This window comes from Lygodium microphyllum, chromosome 18, assembly GCF_053477565.2.
Source record: "Lygodium microphyllum isolate KBCC chromosome 18, Lygodium_microphyllum_v1.1.10, whole genome shotgun sequence".
Classification (NCBI taxonomy): domain Eukaryota; kingdom Viridiplantae; phylum Streptophyta; class Polypodiopsida; order Schizaeales; family Lygodiaceae; genus Lygodium; species Lygodium microphyllum.
Window position 1 is genome coordinate 34,502,210 of NC_141152.1, and position 23,779 is coordinate 34,525,988.

The window sequence follows — 23,779 nt, forward strand, 5'->3', positions numbered from 1 at the left end:
ACGAACTCTCCATTTTCTCCTCGTTCCTCCGTCACATCTGTCACAGCAGCATCGATCATCGTCGGCTTTCCTCTTTTTGTACTCTACACCATCGACTTCAGGTCTTCTTCTCAATTTCGTTGTCTCAACGATGACTCGCGATTTTTTTTTCTTCGACTATAGTTTCTTCTTCAACGTTTCCTTCGTCACCTCCCGTGCCTTCCTTGACGTCAAAATTGCCACCCAGCGCTCCCTGTTCCCCTCCCCATCAATCCTCTGTTTCTCCCCTAAGCCGAACTGGTAGAGAATTCGTACCCTCAGAGATACCAGTGACCACTATTCTTCCTTTCGATATTCTGATTTTTTTCTTTCCAGTTGACGACTTCCTCCTTTTTCCAGAATTCTGCGCCCTTCACTCAGTGTCTCACGAAAAAAAACCAGGCTCAATGCCTCCCTGATTCCGCCTCAGTCCACGCTTCCATCCTTGCGTGTTGACTCCCCTATTTCTGCAGCAGTTGCCTACGCTTTCCCCCCAAAATGCCTCCTTTTTAAAAATAGCTCAAAAGCTTCTCCTTTTTCCCCTCAAAGCACGGCTCTCCTTTTCCCTCCTTCTTTAGCCTTTCAAAATCCCCTCTTTAGCCTTCGTAGCTCTATTTCCCAGTTACAGAGATCCGCCCTGACTCGAAAAATCTATGTCATCGCATGATTCATGCATTCGACATGATGAAGCAAAAGATCACTACAGAATTATAACGTGGCCTTTCAAAAGTTGTGCATATCCTGTGATTAGGACATTCCATGTGTCTAGATCTCGATAAGGAAACATATCAAACACTGCTTGTGCCTCTGCCAGCCAGCCACATTTAGCATACATATCAATTAATGCAATGCCCACATCCACATTTGTCTTCAATAGCCCTATCTTATCAATCTCAGCATGTATTTCTTGGCCCTTGTTTATAGCTCCAGTCATGCCACAAGCTTTTAAGGTGCAGACAATTGTGATACTATCCAAAGAGATATCCTCCTCATGCATTTGTTTGAATAATTGTAATGTCTTGTCTCCTTGATCCTGTTCAACATAGACTGAAAGCAATCCTTCATACTCGCTACTATACTCATACGCAGAAAATAAATGTAATCACAACAACTAAGTATGTACAAAGTACCAAATCCCACGCACAACTTTTGGGTGGTTTACACACCTCGAATGCGCAGTAATACGACATCCACCCCCTCTAATCCTGTGCATCCTCCGGATGGGCCAACTACCCATGATCATTATCATCAAGATCCACAAACAAATCAATCTCTTCGTTTTGCATTTCCAGTAGATCAACAAGATTATCAGCCATATCATCTGTCTCTTCCATTGGAGTTTCTTGTCGTTGCTCTTCTCTTGAAAATTCTTCCAAAGCATAATCCTCATCATCTCTTTTCTTGAAAATCTTGATTCTTTTTCCAGCAATAGGCACTCTAAGCACTGTTCCATCCAATTCTGTCAGCTCATATGTTGCATTATCAAAGACATGTCTGACTATGTATGACCCAAACCATCTTTTCACCATCTTCCGAAGTGCAGTATGCTGATTTTCAAGGCTGCTATCAAAGACCAATACCCAATCTCCCTCTTCTATTGCTCTAGGCCGCAAGCGATGCCTACTATCAAACCTGTCCTTGTTCCTTAGTCTAGCAACTTTCAACCTGTCAATAGCTAGCTGAATATCCTCAGGTCTCCTCTCCAACTGTCGAATCCGAAGAGCTAAGAGCTCCTCTCTCGTCAAATCCTCCTACCAAGGTAAAACTGACCAAGTCAAAGCACAAGTCTCAATCGGCATAACAGGTTTCTGACCATACATCAACTCTGCAGGCATATATTCTGTAGTAACACTATGAGTCGTACGATCAGCCCATAAAGCAAATGTTAGAAGTCTCGGCCATTCTCCAATCCGTCCTCTGCATGCTTTGGCTAATGCTTTCACTATTGGCGGATGCCCTCTTTCACTCTTCCCATTTCCCTCTGGATTGTATGCTGTGGTTAGAGCCAATTTGATTCCTAGTTGAGAGAAAAACTCCCTAGCTTCATCTGCATCCAATTCACCACGATCCGCAGTGATCTTACCCACACAACCATACCTGCAGAAAATTTCCTCCAATAAGAACTTACACACTGCACTAGTGGTCTTCGTTCTCAAAGATCTGCCCTCAACATGATTGGTAAGATCCTCTCTAGCCAAAACAATGTACCTCATCTGCCATAGACCCATAGGCATGGTAACCAAATCAACTACCCACTTATAATGAATGCATAGCGGATAGGTCAGATGAAGCTCATCTCTATGACGCACTACTGAATACATCTGGCAGTCTCTGCAAGTCTCAACAAAGTGAGAAACATCTCTATACATGCCTTTCCACCAATATTTCTCCTTGATTTTCTCATAAGTAGCCCATACTCCTCTATGACCAGCCCAAGGACTCTCATGAAACTCCCTCATCACCTGTAACTGTGTCTCTCTATCGCAGACAACCCGCAAAGGTAATCTGCCTCTTTTCTTCGGATGCTTCCAAAGAAATCCGTCCTTGAGAAAATAACCATAGGCTTTCCTTCTGATCTTCTTGAACTCTTCATCTGTCCATTCATCTCTTTTGCTTAGTGTACTAAGGTACCTGCCAATCTGCAACCAATCTCCAACATAGAGCTCTTCTGTGAAAGCCACAATATCATAGACATGACAAACATGATCAACCATAGTGGCTGAAATTTCTGCATCATCCTCTTCTGCAAGTAGAGTCTCCTCATCATCATATCTGGCTCTAGACAACATATCTGCCACTGGATTATCCTTCCCTGCTATGTGTTTAAATTCCGGATTTAATGCCTTGATGTATGCAATCCATCTCAACATAGCTATATCCGGAGTAGAACAACTCGTAATCATACCAATCAATGGCAAGCAATCTGTCTCTACCACAACCGAAGCTCCAATAAAGTACTCCTTGTCACATTTGAGAGCCGTGATAATCCCCAATAACTCCCTCTTCATTTGCGGATATCTCCTCTGTCTCTCGTTTAGGACTTTCGCCCCAAACCGAATAGCATACCTATTTCCATCTGCATCATCTTGACCCACAGCCCAACCTATGCCAATTGGACTAGTGTCAACTGTCAATACAATAGGCCTATCACAATTATAATCCGCTTTCCTGAGAGTAGGAGCATTCTGCAATAACTTCTTCAATTTCCGCATGGCTCTAGTGTGACTCTCATCCCAATAAAATTTCTACCCCTTTCGAAGCAGCTGATACAAACAATCTGCAATGTGTGCAAAATGAGGTATCCAAATCATATAAAACACACAAGCACCAATGAATCTCCGTACCTCTGAAGTAGTAGAACAATACTCTGCAATCTTGCCTATAGCATTCACCTTATCAGGTGAGGGTTTCCTGCCATAATATCCACACATATGCCCAACAATGGCAACCTCATTCACTCCAAAAACAGATTTTTGCCCTGAAAGTGTCAAGTTCACTTCTTCTAACCTGGCCAAAATCTTCTCACATGCTGAAATATGATCAGCCACAAAGTATTTGCATCCCTGCTCATTTAGGCTCTCATTCTTCTCTTCTTCTGCACACCCTTTAATGGGCACATCATCCAAGAAAGGCATAGTAAGCTGAGGTATGTAATCACGAAGGACCTTATGCATGGCATTCATCATATGCGCAACAGAATTAGTGGCACCTTGAGGCAAGGTACACATCCTGACAAGCCCAATAGGAGTTCTCATGGTGGTTATGTCCCTGCTTTCCAAAGCCAGCTGAAACTGATCATAACCTGAATATAAATCACCCAAAGAATAGATGGCACGTCCAGCAAATGCCTCTGCAAACTCATCCACAACTGGACCAATACCAACATTCCTGATAGTAACCCTGTTCACTGGCTGCATGTCCTGAATAAATCGAAGAGTACCATTCTTCTTTGGAACTGTAAACCACCTGTTTGAGTATGGTGCAGATGAAGGCTCAAGGATTCCCATCCTGATTTTCTCATTCAATAAATCAATCAGCTTTGGCAAGTGTGCTTTAGGCACTGGAATAGGTCGGAGATTCCATGGGATATGAGGAATAGTAAAGATGACCATAGGAGCAACAATATCAGGATTCACACATCCAATCTCATGTGGGACAAAAGCAAATCCCCTTCCATGACGCTCAAGCATCTCTGAAAGCATTGCTTCTCCATGGGTAACAAGAAATCACCATTTCCAATTTTCAATTCAGCAAGTGTCTCTGCTGAAAATTTATGACCAATATGCTCCGGATTCCTCAAAATTTGCTGTTTAGCAGCCCTTTCTATTTGCTGATCACTGTCAGGTGGAAGCGGTACAGCAACCGGCTTCACCTTCTTATCCACAGTTTTGTATTTCGTGTCAACCCTGGCTTCATTATGCTCTTCTGCATTACATAAACCTTGCTGTAAATCAGCAATTCTGCACTCCAATGGCTGAATATTCTCAGCCCTCTGCTCTATGGACTGCATAGAAACAGCCCCAAACTCTGAATGCTGAAATATTTCAACAGTAAACTCTGTTGGCTGAAAATTTTCAGCCCTCTGTCTCTCTGAAAGCTGATCATAACCAGCTGGAAACTCTTTTTGCTGATTTACTTCAGCACTCAACACTCTTTGCTGAGTTACCTCAGCCTCTGACTCAATCTGTGACATAAAATCTGCAATTTCATGAAACATGTCAAGGGACTGCACTAATACATTACCATGATAATTCAGCATATCAGTTTTCAGCATATCTCCTATCTCTGTCATCGTATCTGTACAAATCACACTGTCATACATTCCATCTATGTGCTCATCATCCTCCAAAATTCCTGCATTTTTCAAATTTTTCTCCTTCCTGCATATATACTGCCTGGCAGCTCTAGACAATCTAGAAGTCTTCTGATAGCTCATCGAACTGTTTGCTGAAATCCCAACATAACCGGAGGAGAAAACACTGCTGCCAGGAGGCGAGAACTCCAATATCCTCTCCTCTGTACCACCGTCGTCTCGCGAAACGGCGGTACCTAATGAAAACCCGAATCCCTCACAGTGGGTAAGGGTGCATCTCTGAGAGTATCCCTGTTTCTAACATGGTTCACACATACAGTCATAAACTGAACTGCTCTCATACCATCTTTACTGCGAATCCGTGCATAAGCAGATCCATCATCCATGACCTTTGTCTCCATGCGCATCTCTGTAATGAATGGCTGTCCAAGAATTATGGGATAAGAGCATGAATCCTGCACAAAGAAATGAAAATCCTCCTCTACATCACCAATAGAAACCCTGACACTAGGGCAAGCAGCATATAAATCACCTGCAGTGTTATTGGCGGCTCTCATACGCCACCCATGCTCTACATCCATAGGCCATCTGTTACTCTCATAAACTCCACGAACAATGAGATTAATCTCTGAACCATGATCAACCAATGCAACATAAGGCACCTGTTTTTCTCCAACCTTTACCATCGTCTCTGTAGTTGCCCTAGCCCAATGGCTCCGCGAAAAGTGACTACGCGGTATCAAAACAGGCTCATCAATTTCAGCATAATGCATAGGCTGAACCCTCTTCTCTACCTGTGGCAAAACAGAAGCATTATCAACCATAACCTCATCATCATCCTCATCCAACTCTCCAATCAAAACTCCCTGAGTATCAGTGGTAGCCAATGCATGTCTTTTCCTCTTCAAGACCTCCTGAAACTGATCCTGAAACTCTCTTTTTGAGATGCCCAAAATCTCAGAAATAGTGAAAGTCACCTCACTGCCAAGTATCTTATCATTAAAGATTTTCTTCATGTCTGTAGATGTCTCAATATCGGACATCAATCTGAATCCTGGCTGCTTTCTCTCTCTAGGCTCTTGCCTCTTTTCTCTCTTTTGAACATCCTCCATCTGTCGATCTGGCCCTGGTCTTGAAGACGGTCCTGCAGTAGGTGGAGTAACAAACTCACCCCCTCTAGTCTTCTTAGCTGCACTTGGATTTTCTTCATCCCTCTTACGCTTCTCCTCAACAAATACATCTGCACCATGAGATTTAGCCAAATAAGCATAAATAGAATACCTGTCAACAGGCGAGACCCATCCTGTCTCTGATCTGATGCTAGAGCCTGCACTAGTCAAAACAGTTTGTTGAATTTTTCCCTTGTTTGCAGTCTCCATAGCATAAGTCCATAGTGCGGATTGAGTCTCCGATCCCTTCTCAATCTGTACTCCATATGCAGAAGCATCACCTCTAGCCGTCACATAAGAAGTACACGCAGCCATGTCCTCCACTAACTTCTTCATTCCACCTTTACCAAAGTTGGTAGCAAGTGGAGCTCCTATCTCAGTCAACCAAATCTTACCATCTTGCCCCCAATATACCAAATTCTGCCTCCTTGCATCCAGGAAAGAGTCACAATCCCTGCAATGCTGATGCTTCGTACTATCACACCAAATACATCTGCGATCTCTCCTAGGAGCACTAGGAGCACTCCTAGGTGCAGTAGGAGCACTAGAAGAAGTAGTAGGTATAGTTGAAGCAAACTGCTCCTTCAACTTTCCCACTAACTCTGCTTTGACTGACTCAAGTGTCAAATCTGTGATGCCTTTGATTATGTCATCAATAGAGGTAGGCACCGATGGAGCAGATGGTTTTGGAGCAGAAGGTGTAGGCATCGGTCGTGGAACAGGAGGAATAGGTGGAGTAGAAACAGTAGGCACTGGCATAGGCCAAGAAACTGGCTGAGGAGGAGAAGAAATAACAGGGATAGAAGTAGGCATAGGAACAGATGATGGTGAAGGTGTCATGGAACCATTCTGTAGGCGAGTCTTCCATATCCTCCTCTTAGTCAAAGTCGAGACTGCATCCTGAGCATCCTGCCAATCAGTTTTAAGACCCATAGGCTTCGTGCGATCTTCAAGAAGCTCACCCAATTCTTCTTGAAGAGCACGATCTGCAGCTTGCAAGAAAAGCTCATCTTTTTCAACATCCACTGCTCTTTGTTCAATGGCATCAAGCTGACTATACCTCTCTTCGAATTCTCGAATCAACTCCGAAGCAGCAAGACCTTTGTTTGGCATGTAGACCCACTCTCGGAATGACCGTCGAGTAGCCATACCAAAGTCCTCAAGGAAGTATTCTTCTTTTAGAGCCTTCTTAAAATCTTGCCAATGTGTATTTTGAATAAATAAATCAGTCACCTTTGTCCTCAAAGCAGGTGTGACAAGACGAAGGAAGTACTTACTCATAAGTCCAGCAGGAACTCCAAAAAACCCCATCTTGATCTCATATGTCTTCAAATATGCTGAAACATTACGCCCGTCAAATAGCTTCTTCTCACTCTCAACTGCTTCAATAGCCTTAGTCGCGCTGTTTGCATTCTCCTGCTCTGAATAGAGTTGCCTTTGCTGAGACAACTGCTGTTGATGCAATTGTTGTTGATGCTGCATATACATTTGTGTTTGTTGATTTTGGAGCTACATATACATGGACATATTCTGCAAAATCTGTTTTAGATCCTCCGTTGAAGTACTTGACGCAGCAGTCATTGATGGAGCTGAAGTAGACACAGCTAGAGTTGTAGAAGAAGCTGAAATAGAGGCTGAAGAATCTCCCATCCTGAAATTTCTGCGACGCTTTCATGTCGGGTTCACCAAAGATGTCGAAGGATTTGCCAAAGCAAAGCAAAGTCGTGTCTACAGAAGACCTTGACTAATTTCAGGATAAAAGATCAAACAGGTGACTAATCAAGATGAGAAATTGTTCCCAAGACATTGTTTCAAGAAGAAGAAACTTGAACAGCCTCTGAATTGTCAGTTCCAGAGATATTCATCAATTGTGGCTAATAAATCAGATTTGTGGCACTCTTTATCAAGAACAAACACAATTTCTGTTGAGGAATATGGATGATCAAAGGAACGCTTAGAATCTGCCTTGAAATCTCATGTTTTCTCATCATTCATGATATACAGGCATAAAAGCAGAAATAGCAATCGGTGAGCTGGAAATTTGGACAGCACGACTTCTTTCTTCAAGTTAGTTTGATGGTATGGTTCAAGGAAAAATGGTATTTAAATCAAGACAAAACTAATGGCTCTTCATGAGGCATTGACATGCTGGAAATGATAACGGGTTGGTACATTAGTACGCTGTTCAGAGTGTATAATTGTTGTCGTCCATGGTTGCATTCATAGCACTTCAGGCAGCGTTCGCGTGAACCAGGATGGCTTTAGCAGCTCTCTTTGAAACATTCAAGTAAGCCAGGCAGATATTGCTTACCCTCCACACCAGCACCAATCTCCAAACAGCAGCGCGTAGTAAACATGGCAGGATAAGTAAACAAGAACTCAGAGAGAAAGAGACCAGTTGGCCAAGCATAACATCTTCAGGAAATGAATATAGGTATGATTTATAGCATCTTTATGCTGCACCCTCAGAGCCCTGACAAGAGTGTTCACTATATGGCGGTTACTTCCGAGCAGGCCGCTCTTCAAAACATTTGCATGTAGCCTAGCACCTTCGATCAGATCCTTCTGCTTAGCACAGGCATTAAGTGAGGCCACAATGCTCACTGCTGCCTCGTCATAGGCTGGCTTCTCGTGCTCACACCATCTTCTGTTTCTGCTGGTTTTGCAAGCCTTTTGAGAACAAGCACTTTGCAAATCCTATGTGTGCTGCAGTAATTAGTTGTAGAACGGAAACTTTGCTAAGTTGGACACACATTTGTGCATACATAGGACAAAATGTAGGCTCAAGTACAGCCTTATCAAACACAAGTGATATCACAAAATCGCATCTCGGCTCACTGGTACATCACGAATTCATCTATACATGTTCTGCCACTGGTTAACGAGTAGCTCCAAAATTGTTCTTTTCTAAATCACTAGACAGGCAATCCATACAAAAATCCTGGCAGCACCTTCAGGCTAACAGGCTGAAAGGAATACCCCAACTACTTCCAAGCTGTAGAATCCACCCACAGTAAGTCCTCTCCATCGCATTAACGGTACTTCACAAAGCCGATATCTTTGGCATAAATCCGGAAGCACTGACGGCAGCACATGATGTTGTACTTCCGAACCAGCCATGGCCATTCCTACACACACGACATGCGCGAGATCCTGTTCCATACTTCTTGGGATGAGAGTTCCACACGGCCGAATGCCCCATCTTACTGGCCCGATCACTGCAGCGAGACGAGGTTCACCGATGCACAGGCGATAACGCGGCTCACGAACTCTCCATTTTCTCCTCGTTCCTCCGTCACATCTGTCACAGCAGCATCGATCATCGTCGGCTTTCCTCTTTTTGTACTCTACACCATCGACTTCAGGTCTTCTTCTCAATTTCGTTGTCTCAACGATGACTCGCGATTTTTTTTTCTTCGACTATAGTTTCTTCTTCAACGTTTCCTTCGTCACCTCCCGTGCCTTCCTTGACGTCAAAATTGCCACCCCAACGCTCCCTGTTCCCCTCCCCATCAATCCTCTGTTTCTCCCCTAAGCCGAACTGGTAGAGAATTCGTACCCTCAGAGATACCAGTGACCACTATTCTTCCTTTCGATATTCTGATTTTTTTCTTTCCAGTTGACGACTTCCTCCTTTTTCCAGAATTCTGCGCCCTTCACTCACTGTCTCACGAAAAAAAACCAGGCTCAATGCCTCCCTGATTCCGCCTCAGTCCACGCTTCCATCCTTGCGTGTCGACTCCCCTATTTCTGCAGCAGTTGCCTACGCTTTCCCCCCAAAATGCCTCCTTTTTAAAAATAGCTCAAAAGCTTCTCCTTTTTCCCCTCAAAGCACGGCTCTCCTTTTCCCTCCTTCTTTAGCGTTTCAAAATCCCCTCTTTAGCCTTCGTAGCTCTATTTCCCAGTTACAGAGATCCGCCCTGACTCGAAAAATCTATGTCATCGCATGATTCATGCATTCGACATGATGAAGCAAAAGATCACTACAGAATTATAACGTGGCCTTTCAAAAGTTGTGCATATCCTGTGATTAGGACATTCCATGTGTCTAGATCTCGATAAGGAAACATATCAAACACTGCTTGTGCCTCTGCCAGCCAGCCACATTTAGCATACATATCAATTAATGCAATGCCCACATCCACATTTGTCTTCAATAGCCCTATCTTATCAATCTCAGCATGTATTTCTTGGCCCTTGTTTATAGCTCCAGCCATGCCACAAGCTTTTAAGGTGCAGACAATTGTGATACTATCCAAAGAGATATCCTCCTCATGCATTTGTTTGAATAATTGTAATGTCTTGTCTCCTTGATCCTGTTCAACATAGACTGAAAGCAATCCTTCATACTCGCTACTATACTCATACGCAGAAAATAAATGTAATCACAACAACTAAGTATGTACAAAGTACCAAATCCCATGCACAACTTTTGGGTGGTTTACACACCTCGAATGCGCAGCAATACGACAACGTGTCATCCCAAGGAGGAGTGCACCTTTTAAGGCCAGTTAGAAAAGTTTGTGGGCGTGTGATGGATAAAGTGCCTCAGCCAAAATCCACCACTTGGAAGGCACTACCCAATCTATACTATCAATACCAAAGGAGACAGGCAACCTTCTAAACTTTCCTACAATCTTGAGCCTAAGATGGAGGCAATGATCAATGCATTGATGTCCATGGATGTCGAGACATATTCTAATTTGCTTAGAGAGGAAGCATCCACACCATTATATGATGGGTGTTGATTATCTCACTTGAAAATACTACTTGCACTCCTAAATGTGCAAGCAAAATATGAGTGGGGCAATGCGAGTGTGACCGAGTTGTTCAAGTACCTTCTACCTATGCTTCATTGATTTATTTTCAGCACCATCATAAAAAATAATTGTACTTTTTCAAGGTGTTTTATGATTTCTTTTTAGGTTGCTAAAGTATCATATATTACCACTTGCAAATAGCATGTCTGAGTCTCATGATGATGCACGATATGTTTTACAAAATCTTAGCATGGACTACAATAGCATCCATGCATGCATCAATGATTGCGTACTATTTCGAGAAGAATACCAGACTATGGAGACATGTCCAAAGTGTGGTGCTCACAGGTATCGACAGGACTTGCAAGGGCACGCATCTTTCTTGCCACAGAGTTTATCAAGCACACGTCTCTTTCTTTCCACAGGGTCATGAATTGAGGGAAGGTTTTCTTGGACGACCTCCAATACGAATGAACCCCCAAAGATAGTAAGAGATGAAAATGGTCCACACGGAGTCACATCCAAACGGAATGCAAAAGTTCTCAGTTTTTTACAAGTTTCTGTATTGGACCCACTTACAGATCAACCACTTGTTCGATCCCATGCATATTTTCAAGAATGTGCACAGCTTGCTATAGGACCACATCACAGGAAAGAGAGACACTACAGGGGCACGAATGAATTTAAAGGAGGTAGGCAAGATGGAGGCGCTTTAGCCACTGTCGATGGCCACAGTCATGGCCATAGTCGAGTCCTGATGGTCAATTGCAGCTATCTCGCACTCCTTGGGTTTTGTCCACTAAAGAAGACCGTATTGTGAAGCAAATGATCAAGTCTATCTGCACTTCAATGGGTATGATGCATTCTCTCAAGTCTGTGTTTTCTAAAGAAGACCAATTATCAGGGCTAAAATCCCATGATTGGCATAAGATATGTTAGGTTTGTACTATGAATGGATTGTAAGTGGCGTGCACATTTTGCTATTTGGAGTCTAGTCATTGTTCGTAATGCTTCTTCATTTGTGGCAGTTTGTACTACCGATCGCGATCGCGGGATGCCTTACTCCAAAATACGCGGGGTGATTTACAAGTTATCAAATTTAGTACAATGGATCTCACAGAAGGAGATCAAGACATCCTCTATTGAATCCACAAGACGAGGAGCAGTGGAAATTGTCTATCTCTATGAGAAGTACTTGCCCACCAACATGCTCACGATACAAACCCACCTTTTGGTGCATCTTGTAGAGGAAGTGGAGATTACATGACCTATCCATACGCGATGGATGTTGTTCTTGGATCGCTTCATGAAAACCCTGAGAGGCTTTGTGCAACATTGAGCTCGGCCAGAAGGTTACATGGCTGAAGGTTCGTCAGTGTCTGAGGCGTTAGTGTATATTTCATAGTGACTACCAACAATGGATTCAAACAATAGTATGCTATGGTCGTTGAAGGACAATGATAGGTTGACTGGAGATATTATGGTTGGAAATGGGGTAGAAAAAAGGATGGATGCTGCAATGGAGGAGAAAGTGAATCGTTTTTGTATATTGTATCATTCCTCCATGGAGATGTGACTCGCTAGGTACGAGCAAGCCATGAAAGATCAGGAACAAGTGTGATGTGAATTTCGACATAGTACGTGCTATCAACTGATTTGATATCCCAAGGGTATGGAGGAGATGTCGTGGTTTATATCGCAATGTCTCGCGAAGGGGCGGAGATCTCAAGTGAGGAGTGGGAATTCTCAAGGGGATGTAGTCCAAAGGTGATGGCATGTTTAAGGTTTGTCATATCTAGATTTTATATTCGACAACTAATTAATTGTTTCAATGTATAGTACAAAATTGTAACGTGTCCACTAGTATCATCTAGGACACGTTTTAGCAGTCCATCGGAAAGGATGTCTAGAAAACTCCGCTTGTCACTCCCATGGAATGTTACGGGTTTTACAATCTAGGTCTTCCCGCGTCTGCCATGTAGCGGAAGTATCCTGGCCATTCCCACTTAGGATCGATCAGAATTAGGGTTTTCCTGATTGGTCATTAGCTAACAGCAACTAGCGTCAGACCCGAGCGAACTACTTTACACAGAAACACCAAGTCCGAAGCAGATTCACACTGCACTTGGTTCAAGGAGAATGGGAAACGGGAGGAATGCAAAGCTCAACCTCTCTGCCATAAGGCATAGTCCCATTCCGTTCCCCTAAAACAGCGTAAATCGGGTAAGACGTAACTCTAGGTCGTCGCTCTCGTTATTCGTTTTGATGATCATCACGTTGTTCTTCGAGACTTTTTAGAAAAGTTCCTGGCTAACCGGGACCACCCAACCGTAGGACGGACCCATGGTCCATCCTCCGCACTTTCCTCGGTTTGTTTTAGTTATGTAATTATCTAACACATTAATTTGATATATAACAATCAGCTTCTTTAATTAATCCTGTTAAGCACTGGTTCTTTCACGTAATCTTATCACGTGACATAGAAAAACAATATCAAGCAAGTTTTTTTTTTTTCCATTTCATCATTTTATCTTTGAAATACAAGGAGTTCCGCCCGTAGGCTTGTCCATAATCTGCCCGAAGGCTATCCAATAATCCCCAGGGATCACTATTCCAAGCTTCCGCCCGTAAACTAGTATGAGGGCCTCAAGATCCAATCCCGAGTCACGTTAGCCTCTTGTGCAGGACCCGGAAGGCAAGGGATTTACGGCCAGAGCCCCCCCGGCACCCAAGCATCCTCCTACTCCAAGTAGAGCTCAACGGAGAGACCTCTCGCGGCGGGTTCGGTCCACGTTCCCGGTGCGGTGAACAACCCCCTTGGTTAGGGTTAGGCAGGTAGTCGGGGGTAACTGAAACTGCCTCTTCCTTCAGGCCTTTAACCTGAAGTATATGTACTCATTTAATTTGTAATTCATAATTCAAACAGAGCCCTAAAATCTCTAGCAAGCACAAACATTTCCATTAATCAACCGTGTTGTTTGGCAAACTGCTAAGGAAGTGTTCTTTCCTTTTGAGTGTATCAGCACTCGTTTCCAAGGTGTCTTGTAAATTGGCAAGATCCTTTACATTCTGGTGTAGGGCATACCTTATTAACCCAACTTGGTCAACCCTAAAGTTCCTTAGATATGCTAGTTTCCGGTCTACAACTTTCCTTAATTAGAAGGATATCCAAAAATACGTCCTTTTGCAAGATAACTTGCGTAGGGATCTGCCATCCTTGATGAGGGTTTTTACCCTTTCTCCTTGTGAATCAATCACAAGACTAAATGATTTCATACTTGCTGTGCAAGTCCTGCGATGGAGTAATCCGTTTTAGATCCTTTAAGCTGGCCTAGGGTTTCTTTTTAAGGATCTCGGGGACAGCCCTAGTTCTTTATCTTTACGAATTTGTTTGACCCTACAATAAGGAAAATAGTCAAGTGTAAGGGGTATGAATATTTCTATGTTTAGATTGGTTTGGATAAATTTTGGGAGATAATATTAATCGTCTTGTCACGGTTTTGCTATCCTTGTGACAATTTACTTTCCAGTCAATACAGTTTAATTTTAACTTCCGTTTTCCTTACAGATGAACTCATGCCAAATAACAACATTTGCCTTGCTAAGATGTGCAATTAACAAAGATAACTTCCTAGTAATTTGAGCATCGAAAGAAACCTTTCATGAATTTAACCATTTACAATGATTCGTTGCGAAAGGAATAAGACTAATGGTGCAAGATATAATTTGTACACCTTTAGGATTTAACTAAAATATACTACTATAATAAATGCATAATCTCGCTCGTAATTTATACTGCTTGATGCAACTCGAAGGAAACTAAGTTCTATTCATTATCATTCATTCAAATAAGCTAAACTTCTTTATTACAAATAACTCGGACAAATATATCCTATCCCTAACAATTTCTCTTTGCATGATCGATTTAAAACCGAATTAAAAGCCAAGAAGAAAAACCTGGTTTTGGGGTGAGATATCCACATGGATACCGGGAGATGACCCTCCCGCAGCTACACCTTGGACTTTCTTGGGCGGCATCGTAGTTTGAATGTGAGATAGCCTTTTTCTCTTTCTTCTGGAATTCCACCGTTTGTTTGGAAAAAAAAGTTTATGGGTGAGTGTGGTTTTGCAACCACAGGAACCCTTGGAGGACTTTGACTTGGGGTAAAGGAATAGAAGGCACTTATTCTCCTTCCTTGCCCTTCCTCTATTCCTTCTCTTTTCTAACTCTTTTACTCCTTTCTTACTCTTCTTTATCTTTTCCTCACCCTCTACTTCTTTTGCATTACTCCCTTTTTTCCTTCACTCCTCCCTACTTTCCTTCCTTATATTTTACTTCACTTCCTTATCCTCTACTTTCCTTCCCTATCTTTTATCTTCTTCCCACTCTTCCTCCTTCACTCCTTCTTTTCACTCCCTTTACTTTCCCTCCCTATCTTTTATCTCACGGGCTACCTTTTTCCTTACGGGATATCATCCGAGGCCATGATGATGATTTGGATTTTGATAATAATGGGAATATGGGGGATTAAGAAAAAGCTTAGGGGTTTGTGGAAATAAAAGAGTTATGAGGGGGATGAAAAGGGTTAAAAGGGTTATAAGGGGGTGAAAAGGGGCTTAGGGGAATAAAACACCGCGGGGGGGGGGGGGGGGGGGGGGGGTTGGTTCCCAAAGCCAAGGAAGGGCTTAAGGGGGAAAGGGGGCTTATCTAGCCCTTTAGAAGCTTCCCCCCAGGAAGCTTCTAAAGCTTCTGCCACGTGGGAGGGGAAAGCTCAAATGGTGATTTGGCGGCGTGAAGACTGGGACGAGAGCTGGGGGGCCACAGACTGGGACACCTGAGGCCGACTAGCGTTGCGTCACTCTTCCCTCCTCCTTCCACACAGGCTACCGTTGGCGCAACGACTCAGCTCTTCCCTCTCTCACCCTCTCACTTTTGGCACAGCATCATGGCAGTAGCCTTCCGTCTTCATCCCCATCTCTGGCCCGTCCCCTTTTCAGCCTGCGGCCCCTCAATTATATAGGGGAGGGGATAAGATCCTCCCCCCTCCCCCCCTTGCGTGTCGATGGGCATGTATCATTGCCCTGGCAAGCTCCAGCAAGGAGCTTGCCTACCTTTCTAATCCCCTCTTCGGCATCCAGCAAGGATGCTCAGTCATCCTTGCTATTCCCCTCCCCTCTAGCACGACAGTCGCTGGGGGAAAAAGGGGGGAAATAAATTCCCATGTAACTAAACGGTTTTTCTTTTTCTTTTAACTCGTTTATGCAAGTGGAGATCAAGATACATTGTAGATAATTTGAAAATCACACAGTCAGTGTATTTTTGGATGCTGGAATTTCCTTGCATGACTATCACATGGGTTAGAAATATTATCACAACAGAAATATTACAAAAATATATAGTGCACCATGGTCGTGCGGATAACATTTTTGCATGGAGCATATCGACAAAATGCGCTCCATAGCAGATTGTGGTATCATGGCAAAGTTCGAGCAAGTGAGCCAACGACAAGCAACGAATCCAAACACCATTATAAATGAGATGGAGTATTTTGGGAACTTGCAAAGTGTTATCACGGTGATTACCATAGCTTCTTCATGATCCTATTTAATATGTAGTGGTTCAAAGTGGTACTTGAAAGAGCTAGGACAATAGCTCGATGAGGTCCATCTGGATTTCTCAAAATAGATTCCAAAAAAAGACGGATGGATTTGCGCGACACGTTTGTATTACCGGCCCATTGTGAATAGGTGCATGAGTTCATGTTTCTTTTAATTTTATTACGACATGGTACATGTCATAAAAGTTAAATCTCTCTTGTACGTGATTTTAAATCGGTAATTTTCTATCCAAACCCTCGACCACCTTGATGGTGGTATGTTGTACCTTCAGCTCTCGGAAGTGCGATAGTATATGATGAAAGCAATGTTCCTAGTGTAGATGAGGATAGTATGCAAAAATAGAGGGGTCGATATTGCAAGGGGTGGAGGCTGCCGAAAGCTTGGAGCATGTAGAGGAGCTAGAATCGGGTAACAATGATGGAAATACAGGAGTCCAAGAATTCTTTGAGAATGAAGTGGACTTATCCTTTTGTCATGACCTTTCTATCAACCTTCCAGTGTATGCGGAGTTGTGTCAGGAGATTGACATGGGACCATAGGGTACATCATACTTGGAGCATCCACCTACTCAATTCATTGATGAATTGCTTATAAGGGTACATAAGATATATGTTTTAAGTAAGATCTTTTTTTAAGATTTATATTACCATGCTTTGCTTGATTTATATTGATTATGCTAACATCATTTTTTGTTTGAGGTGGCCTTTGTGAATATTTGGATTCGCATGAGGGATGAGCGACGAGGAGCTACAGGAGAACTTCACACGTATGTCTCCAGATTAGATGGCTTGATTCAAAGATATGGCAGACCAGGAGCTATCTCAAACACCATCAGGACATTCTATTAGATCTATTTTGATGCCCTCTGATTCTTTGGTTTTTAGTAGACGAGTTTGACGCTCCAAAGTTAGGCCGACGGAGGGAGTGGTTTTGGGGGATGCTGCAGAGACGTGGATGCAGTGAGCCCGCAGTCGGCTCGGGATATAGGTGCTACTCCTCACTCTCGTGTAGGTTTGAGAGAGCATGGCTTCGGTCGTTATTGTTGAGGTATCGACGAGTGTGTCTCTCATCGTTTTGTTGGAGTTGCGTCACCTATGGGATTTGTCACACCTGTGGGGATGTCTACTCCAATCACTATAGCTTTTGCTCAGCCATCTGCAAAAAGTGGCAGCCCTATGGTGCTACTTCGAGAGATACCACCCCCATAGGTACACCAGATGTACACGGGTCACCTAGATATGCCCAAGACCGCGGTCACAGGTGGGAGATGACACATCTTAGGCATACCCTAGAGGGATACCTTATAGATGATAGGACAGGATCCGTCATCATGAATGATATGGGGAGGAGGGTGATGGATCGTATGAGAGAGTTGTGCCAATAAGTTTTTCGGCACAATGTCTTGTATCATTGAAAGAACATACCGAAGGGGAGTAAGGACTACATATTAGCATCCTTGCATGAGGATTTTTCGGTACCCATCGCAGCAGATAGGTTCTCCACAGGCTGATGATAGAGTGCATACGTGCGTACATGTCACACAAACGATCGGATGCATGCAAGGCACTTAAGAGTGGGGCTTCAAAGCTCGAGTGGCTAGACGTAGATGACTGGCATCATCGACTCATGGAGGAGGCTACAGATTCTTTAGGACATTGGAGACAGCAACGTGAGATAGCGAGGGCACAACTCGAGGTAGGAGTGGTCTATCATCTTGGGAGTGGCAGCCAGAGGACTTATCTGGAGGACTTTGTAAGTTTTTATTTTGTTCTTCTTGCTTATTTTTTCGCAATATCCTTTGTACTGACAATTGTGTTTCTAAGAGTTGTATTTTGTTTTCTTTGCAGCACTCCATTACAAACCACGATCCCACCAGCCTAGAGACTCAATCTGCACAGAGACACGATCTCACTGTATTGATCGATCGATTGTATGCACGTAGGGGCCCAATAAGTCACTCATCTTTTTTGTCCATAGTTACTAATTTTAATTAAAATGCATTATTGTATGGTGGACTGATGTGTAGTTGTTTCTTTTTTTACAAAGTCCATTCAATACTCCTTTGCGATGAGACAAGCTTGCGGATGGCAAGAATCTATAGCTCGCCCTTGGATCTGGGAGTGCATATCCTCTTCTTTTTTGGTCATGTGATTTATGTAGGCATTTTCTATGCACCATGTTATTATCATCCTTTGTATCTTGCCATGATTCTATCGTCGCTTTCGTTACGCAATCTTTTACTTATTTTATGTATCAATCTTATGGATTCAAGTACACTTTGCCGTTATTTTGACAAGCATTGTACACTTTACTGTAACTCTTTTGTATGGCCCAAATAAAGCACATAGTGCTATTCGTGCATGTTGCCCTGCCACAAAAAAAATATTTGTAATCGTCGCTATTAATGTCGCAAATTTACTGTACGGGTCGCTGTTAACATCACAGTGTGCATCGCAAATTGTCGTTACACTTATAAGGACAGTTCTATGGCGTCGTAATACCGATGTTTTTTACGATGATGGGGGAAACCTTTTTTATAAACATTTTAGTCACTTTGAACGTCGCTATGAGGCTTCTATCTTGTAGCATCCCTTATATCTCCTCTCTTTTTCTCTTTACTAATGTAGTTGTTTCATAATAACTCTCTCTTATTTAAAACACTAATTATTTAATTTATAAAATTAATCATTTAGATTAAAAATATTTTGATAATAAAAAATATCTAATTATTTAATTTATTAGACTACATTTCCTATAATTTTATATTAAAGTGATATTTTAATTTAGATATCTAGGTATGCCTGAAGAATCCAAGATGTTGATGTGAGGATGAGCGGTTCACCACTCAAGCACTTGTAGCTTACAAATCACACCATATACCTAGGTGAGATTAATTCTATCTATCAGGAAAAACATATTTCTCACTTCCCACCATATTTCCCATTTCTCACTTCTCACTATATACACTCTATTTCTTCTTCCCACTCCTCTCTTCTCTTCTCCCTCCCTCCCTCCCTCCCTCCCTCTCCCTCCCCTCTCTCTCTCTCTCTCTCTCTCAAAGTCCAAGCTAGAAATTTTTTTAAAAAGTATTTCTTTACCGATTTGTAGAGCATTCACATAATGCTTAAACCTTACAAAAATCTAGCATGGAGGTGGGAAAAAAGTAATAATATGGCTTTGAGACTTACCTTTAAGCTCGATGGCATAAAAATGAGTAGAAGAGGAAAGACTTGGGATTGAAGTGTTTTCTATTAGCATCAATAAATCCCTTGAAATTGTTGATAGAAATTATTTTCATTTCCATTGGTATGTTCATTAGTATATGCACCAATATTTTAATGAATATTTACCAATGCACATACCAATGTAAACATTAGTGCATATATCAATGCTATTACTTTTTCCATGCACACATCTAAATTTTTTGTTGGTATTTCCCTCATCCCTTCTAGTGGTAGAAGAAGATGTCCCTTTACTTATTGAATAATCCATGGTGCAAAGAAACCCATAAAGTATAATCATATCTCCATAGAAATAAGAGAAGCAACTTTCAAAAGCCTTATTTACATGGTACATTGTCATGGCACTATGTGTCCATTCATGGAAAACTCAAGAGGATCCTAGTTTTACAAGAGTGCCATGATTACCTATTGTTTTGCTATTTTTCCATTTTGGTAAGTGCTTGCTCCCAAGACACGATGTCCAAAGGCTCAGTGTATATGATTGTAGCTCAAGATGGTGTAAGTCATAGTGTATAGAGAGACTATCCAACACGGTCAAAAGTAAAAGAACATGACAAGTGGTAGTGTGAAAGGGGGTGGATTTGTGGGCTACCCATGATGAGTATCTAATGACCATGGACAAGATTCAAAGTGACCAAATTAGGGACTAATGCCCATGACTAAGTGGAGAAGGGGAAACTTATTAAAAATAGGATTTTATGGGCAACAAAATAGAGATGCCAAATTTAGGACAGGTTCCATGCAGTTCATGTGATAGGGAAGAACTGAAGCAAAAGAAGGCAATTTGCATCCATGAAAGCACATAGAAGAAAGGGCTAATGCTTATTGACCTATTTAGGGGTTTTTTGTAGGCTTTGAAGAGGATTTTATGGGCTGATTTGAAAATGAAAATGTTAGAATAGGGTTGATTGGTGAATTCAATTTACTTCAATCTCTTTAGTGATCTTCAAGATTGAATAAGCGAGAACATCACTAACTACTATTTGGCATTAAAGGAAGGGTTTGGAATTATCAAAAAGAGAATTTATTGGCTTCATTAGGCTAATATACATAGGTTTTGTTAGGGTATATAGTAAGGTACTACTATACATATAAATCCTCTTTCATTAAATCAGGGTCTTAGCGTGAAGCATACATCTCTCTACAATAGGTAGACGCTTTGTGCTATCCAAGAGGACATATTTTAAGAACATAGACCCATATAGGATTTTCATTAGAATCAATGCATGAGAACTCTTGGTCTTATGCTGGGATGTCAGTAGCCTCTTGAATTGTCATGTTTTCTTGGATTGGGATGTATTTTGAGGTGCTTAGCATTGGATACTTAGATTTTGGAGACAAGAATGAAGTAGGTATCTCAAAGAGGATGACACTAGGTAAAGCAACAGAATAGCAAAAGGTGGATGAAAATGTTATTCTTGAACATGTAATCTAAGATGTTACGTAGGATAATAAATAAGAAAAGAATAAGAAGAGCAAGAAACCTATGGTATGAGTTGCAATCCAACATGAAGACCATGACTAATATCAAGAAAGTTCTTGAAGAGCAGATCCTAAATAGAAAGGTGGAATTTATGCTTGGTGAAGTGCTTGAGATTGCTAAATAAGAATTCAATGATGAAATCATAGATATTATTAAGAGAAAGAGGCACTTTTTGGAAGACACTACTCAAGCTCTAATATAGGTTAAAGAAGGGATAGGTTTTCAAGGGATACACTTCGATTCTACAAATAAATCCATTGTTGTTTAGCTCATTGAGGTTTAAAATGAACAAAATGAGGGTGTAAAATTCAATGTATTAGTTGAAAATGTTGTTGCTAGTAGTACCATTCATGGGGGTGTTATGCAACTGCATTCTAATGAGGATGAGGCTTTTGGTTTCATTCTTGGAAGTCACTATTCACCCTAGAAAACTATATTAGGGAATTTGTCAATCTCCCAAGTCCCACTTTCAAATAAGAGGTAATGATTTGGCCATGTGGCTAAATCTTAACCCATGCTTCAAAGTGATACTTGGAAACACAACCTATATAGTAATTGAGGTAGAATCCACTTTCAAGTAAGGGGAAAAGATTTGATCATGTGGCCAAATATTTACTATATTGGAAATTCCCAAACTATATGAGAATTTTCAAATTCCTTAATATAATGTTCTAGGGGGTCCACCTCATAAAACATGTAAGATACCATATGAGTTCAAAAGAAAGGGTATTATATTTAGAAAAAATTCACATGATTATTTTTACAAAAGGGTTTTTCTAATTACAATTTGAAAAAAAATCAATAAGTTTAGTAAAGTAAAAGGGATCATTTTAAGGCCTTATAGCATGTAAAGAAAGGGTATTTCTTGATATACTTTTAATGTGTGCTACATAGATGATTTCTTATAAGTGGGCCCCTAGGCTATTCACACATACATTAGGCCAAAGTCACTATAGACACTATTGTGAAAATCATGGAGCAAAAGACTTCATGTATTGCATTACTTGATCATGGGTCCAAAATAAAATTATGGCATGAAGTCTATATGAGAATGGTGGTTGGCCAGTTGATGTAGATCATGGATGGAGAATGTAGGCTACAATTAACTTTGCTAGAGAGCTTTATACTACATGTCCAAATGTTTGGGTGACTATAGGGATGTAGAGGACGACCAATACTTTTTTGTGCATGATACATGCAATTATTCTATTATAATGGGACATTCTTGACCATGTGTGTCAATCATGTACTAAACAAAGATACTCTCAGGGATTATCTAGTGCATTTGAATATAAAATATTTTTAAGAGTTTTTAGAAGGCATATTATAATGGGAGGCGGTAGTGCTATTTGCCAGGCACTCTTACCTGTTAGTGAAAGAAAAATTGTATTTATAGTTGGTTTTCATGTGTGGGTAGCAAACAATTTGGGAAGATTCAAGACGATTAAAGCCATGTGCAAGGATGAAAGGATGTATCTAAGAAAAGTTGAAAAAGAGCTTACAAAATATGGTTTTATGGCTCAAGATGAATGCATTTTTAGGCTATTTGATGGTTGATCTTTGAAACACTATGGTTGAAAATGGTTGAAAGTATAGTAGGAATTATTGCAAAAATTAAGGCTAAAAATTATGTCCTATAGGTATACACTTGAATATGTTTGAAGTCTTAAAAGATTTTGCTCAACAAAAATGTAAATTTTAGCAAGAATGGACTGATACACTTGTGGAGATGAAGTACAAAGGAATTGAAAAAAAGGTTAAGAAAATTGCCCCCTAGCAATGATGGGATGTATGAGATAGTATCAAAACAATTAAGTCTGAGATCTAGAGATCCAAGGGGTGTTAGGCTACATAGACCTTGAAAGAATTGAAGGTTGGGTGTGATTGTTAGATATGATCAATGCCCCACCCTCATTAGGTGCCACCAATGATCCATGATGCTCAAAGTTATAAGGCCCCCATTATGAGGAGAAGCCAAATGTGAGTCCGAACATTGGTTGAGTCCTGAATTGTATATGAGATGAGGTCTATGTGACCAGATTGCAAAAAGGTGACCATTGTGGGTCTAATATTTGGGTTAGATGGAGTCGTTAAGTTGGTAGCAACTCAAGGCACATTGCATTGAGTTGCAAGATGATAAAGATAATATTCCTTGGAATATTCACTGGCCGACTAGTGGAGGCTCATATGGTAGGTCGGTCAGGCCGACCTTACGGCCTTCGCAGGCTATAAAAGCTAAACCCCTTCACAGCCATCTATCATTCATCTTTCATCCAGTCAGAGTTGTTGTTCCACCTAGCCTTAAGCTCTTCACCTATCTTCTATCTAGATCGCCATCTAAGCTTCACACAATGGAAGCGCATGGGTGGACAGAGCCATCTTTGTATCAGTTGTTTGGAGCTAAATAATTTACTGATTCTCCTCTTATCTGTTGTGTACTCTCTATCTCTTTCTCAAATTCTATTTGCTGCGTCGTGTAATTTTTTACATGGTATTAGAGCCCAGGGGGATCCAGAGATCGGAGAGTGTGCAAGAGGCAAAGGCTTCAATAACAAAGAGAAACTATGTCGACTTCCGGAAGCGGTTCTAGCACATCAAGAAGTGGTGTAGGAGGTGGTGGTGCTGTACCGGGTATTCAAACACTAAGGATTCGTCCACCAACCTTCAGCGAAGGC

At 41.6% G+C, this 23,779-nt stretch overlaps 1 pseudogene; it reads right to left on the reverse strand.

The window, feature by feature from the left end:
• Positions 1-8,926: 8,926 nt before the first annotated feature.
• On the reverse strand, positions 8,927-9,202 carry LOC148020744 (small ribosomal subunit protein uS14 pseudogene; annotated as a pseudogene).
• Between the last annotated feature and the right edge of the window lie 14,577 nt (positions 9,203-23,779).